We start from the raw sequence: 4,467 nt of genomic DNA on the forward strand, positions 1-4,467 counted from the left end.
ACTTCACTTCTGTAGGATCCTTGTCATGTCCTTTCTTAATGATCACTACATTTGCTTGTTTCCAGATGGACGGAAACGTTCCAAGACGCAGTGCCTCATTGTAAATTCTTGTCAGAGGGGCTACCAGTTGAGGTGCAAGGTATTGCACCCCCTCTGCTATAATGCCGTCTGGTCCTGGGGCTTTTCCTTTCTTTAACGCCTTTATTTGAGCTGCTACTTCATCTTCTGAGAATGGGTAGACCATCCCATTGTTTTGATAGTCTTCCTCCACTGCTTGCCTAATTAGGCGTTGTTCTTCTGTGTCTTCCTCCTCCCTGTCGTCAGGGAGCAAGGACCGGAGTAGAACCTCAGCGGTTTCCCGCCAAGATCCCGTCATCCGATTCCTATCCCTGACTGTGGAGAGCACCATTGGCGATCGTATTTTTTCGCGCACAATCTTGTAAGGGATGCCCCAGGGATCTATAGCCAGTTGGCTGTGAACATATTTTTCCCAGCTTTGGAGCCTGACTGCTCTTAGTTCCTTCTGGAATTGCTCTTTTGCATCCCTATAGATTTGCAGCCATCGCTGTTTTTCTTCCCAGACGACACTTCGCTGGTAATACCTCCTCGCCCTCCTGACAGACTGGCGCATCTGTCCAAGTTCAGCAGACCATGGTGACGGAGAAGCCGCCACGGCCCTTCTCCTGGTGGGTACAGCAGCCTTTACCGCCCTTGTAAGTGCGTCCACCAGCTCTTCGGCGTGTTTGTTGACATCCTCATCTCCTTCTGGCCATGTCGGTATGTCCAACTCTCCTGCAAGGCGCTCCCAGTTTGTTTTGTTTTGTTGTAGTTTAATTGCACCTCCCACCCTATGTCCCAGTGGCACTCTTCATTCGTGATCATGAAGGTGATTAGATTATGATCACTGGTAGTGATCCTATCTTTGACCATCCAGCCCTGTATATTTGCAGCTATATTTGCTGTCATCAGTGTGACATCTATGTTAGTTCCATCGCCTCCACCACCAGAGTAGGTAGGAGGGTTGCCAGGTCTGTTTGCAACTACGAGTTGTAGCGACATGATGGTCTCTTCTAATTTCTCACCTCTCTCTCATCTCGAGTGCCACTGTGCCACAGGGGGGATTTGGCGTTAACGTCGGCTACCACCACAACTTTTCGGCCTCTCAATATTGTAGAGACTCGCGAGAGCTGATCAAGATATACTTCAATCTCGGTGCCGTACTGGAAGTACATGTTCACCAGATATATGTCACCAATTGGTGACTGAAGCTCTACAACATTGCAATGGTCGTCTGAAAGGTGTGAGAGAACTGTGATCCGCAATGACTTATTGATCACCACGATGGTGGCCTTTGGATCCTCTCCAAAGCTTACCACCTGCCAGGTTGTGGCAGAAAAAGCTATATTCCCTGCAAGAGAGTATGGTTCCTGTAGACAAAGCACATCAAGGCTCGTCTCCTCCACCATCTTCCGAAGTTCCTGCATGACCAATCTGCTATTGTGAGCATTTAACTGTCCAATATGTATTTTCCTAGTCACGGAAAATTGGTGTGAACATATGATTCTGGAAAGGTCTTCCTCCAGTCATATGCGATCCTTCCATTTGATAGGACTGATTGATTGTAGATTTCATTGAGATCAAATGTCTCGTTTCGTCGTTCAAAAACCTTTTTGACTAGGTCACCTAGTCAAAGTCGGTAGGGAGATTCATAGTCTTTAACTGCACTCTATCAACAGCCTCCATGGCCGAGAAGGTGACTTTCCTTCCATATTGGTGTCCCACTCGCACAAGGTGTCTTAGTGCTGTGGTCAGGACAGCCGGCTCCTCCAGGCGGGACAATTGCAATGAGAACTCCAAGTTAGGATAAATCCTGACTGGATCAATCACCTGTTTGACCGGTGATTGTCCTAAGTCCGTTTTGGTGCTGCTAATTGAATTGTCCTGCACTGGCGGGTCTGGTTTAGAGACACCTTTCATGAAGATTGGTCGGCCCACTACAGGATGCTTACCGTAAGGTGCCTGGTTTTCTGGCGATCGATTTCCCCGGCAAGACCGAGAGGGAGCAGTCTCATGTTCCTGTGAGTCCGACTGGACACACGCATCTATCATTTTCTTTTTTCCGATCTTCCCTTCTGCCATTTGTGCTAAGAACTGCTTGAACATGACAGCCCTTGCCGCATCCCTTCGCTTCTTGCACGGGGATTTATGTTTAGGCATCCTGGGTGCCGATATGGACTCAGCCATAATCGGTCCTTGAGATCAGGCGCTGCTCCAGCTTCCTGTAGGTCGGGCAATTTCGACCAGTTGCATTACACGTCTTTTTCCCCCTTCTTGTGCAGGGAATGCAAATTGCTGTTTTGGAGCAATTTTTCTTGACATGATCTTCAGCTCCACACCTGGAGCAAGCCGGCTTCCGTTCACAGTACTTATGAATGTGATCGAGATCTCCGCAATTATGACAGCGAGGTACCACCAAGAAGTCTCACACGTTTATTGCATGAAAGCCAACATAGATCTTACCCAAGGTAGTGAGCTTTTTCCACATGTTCCCAGTTACTTCAGCCACATGGTGAACAACGTCTGTCTCTCTTGGCCCCGTTTTGAACTTTAGTTTGAATTCGTTTTTGAATTCCTCTGCATTGATTTCGTCAAAATTTTGCTTCCTTATAGTTTCACATAGGTCATTATTTTCAAATGTCACAGGAACATCATACATTATAACCAATGGGTTTTTCTTTTTCGGTGGTTCACACTTTACAGCTTTGCACAACTTTTGATTATTCAGTATTTTGTTCCTGTCCTCTTCTGTCGCCACATCAACTATAACATTTTTTGTGGCCTTAACTTTGGTTACTTTGATTTTGTCTTTTATAGGATTTACCATAGTCGTAAAGATCTCTTGAACGTTTTTGGTGTCTTGACCAGGCAAGGGTCTTAGAAAGACAGCTGTGTCCGGTCTTTGTGACACTTTGGCAATCGTTTCCTTCGTTGTCGTTTTTGATGCGGTTTGGGCCGCCACACCAGCTCATGACTTAGTTGGCTGTTTTCGCAGCCTTTCATTCTCCTTTTGTAATTCCTCAACTCGCTCCTCAAGCTTCGCGTGAGCGATAGCCCATGAGGCGAGTTCATTCTTGATTGTCATTATTGCAGCGTGGCTTATTTTGCCATTTTTAATACTAGATTCCAGGAACTGCGTAATCCTTAAGTGCCTTTCAGTAATTCCTTCCTCTGCCTGCCCCGGGCCCCCTTGTGGGGAGGGAACAGAAAGCATTGAAGCTCGCGAGAGTGCACACGAATCGCTTGTCTCTTCGTCAGCCATGTTTGTAGACAAGCGAAAAAATGTTTGGGAGCCCGTCTCTTGCCTCGGACCGGCTCCTCTGGCATGGGGAGGGACTTCTTGCAGCTCGCCCACCGACCTCGCCCCAAGGTCAAGGGCCCTCTCGAACTGCCGGGTTCAGCGCTCCGTTGCCAGCGCACTGGTCCCCATCGATGGCTCCGTCATCGGCGATTTCACGCGACGCTCCTCGGCAACTGCACCCCGCACTCCGGAGAGGCGGTTGCACCTCTCGCCCTTCGCCGCCTACTAGCCCGAGTTTCCACCTTTCGGCCAAGGACCCACTCCTACTCAGGTGGCGGGTCGGTCCCCCAGACGTTCGGCGGTCTGGACCCAGTTAACCTGGCCCAGGCGATGTCACCACCTCCTGGGTTTGGCGGAACACGCCCCGGTTATCCAGGGGCGCGGCGAAGCGCCCTTGCCGACTCGCGCAGCGATCCCACGCCGACGAACGAAGTCGCCGGCATGCAGAGCACCTGCTGGTCTGGGCCCTGCGAACAAAAGGGACTGATGTTCGTCCCTCGACACAGCTCCCCCTGTGCCACGCACCCTTCGCTTTGGCATTGGGTTGGGTCGCAGCTCTTCCTTTTGTCGCAAGGCACGCCCGGGCAAGCCCGAGAAATGCCAAGCTTAACGTCTGGCACCACTTGAAGGCGGAAAGAGCCACTTGAGAAGGAGAGGCTATATATGACGCATCACTTCCCCTATGGGCACGTCCGATTGGAAGCGATACGCCCCAGTGCGAACGTCTGTCCCTTACGGCGTGCAGGCGTGGGCTGGCCCACGCCAAAACGCACCGCGAGACGACAGGTCCCACGCCAGACTCGGGACTCTGTTTGCATGTATTAGCTCTAGAATTACCACAGTTATCCAAGTAACGTGGGTACGATCTAAGGAACCATAACTGATTTAATGAGCCATTCGCGGTTTCACCTTAATGCGGCTTGTACTGAGACATGCATGGCTTAATCTTTGAGACAAGCATATGACTACTGGCAGGATCAACCAGGGAGCTGCGTCAACTAGAGCTGAGCAGCCGGCCGCCCGGGAGTGTGTCCCGGGGGCCCGCGCGAACACGCAAGCGTCCACTCAATTATTCTGCAAACAGGAGGAGGCCGAGCTCCCCTGCACGA

The sequence above is a fragment of the Schistocerca gregaria genome, unplaced genomic scaffold, assembly GCF_023897955.1.
Source record: "Schistocerca gregaria isolate iqSchGreg1 unplaced genomic scaffold, iqSchGreg1.2 ptg000483l, whole genome shotgun sequence".
In the NCBI taxonomy this organism is placed as follows: Eukaryota; Metazoa; Arthropoda; class Insecta; order Orthoptera; family Acrididae; genus Schistocerca; species Schistocerca gregaria.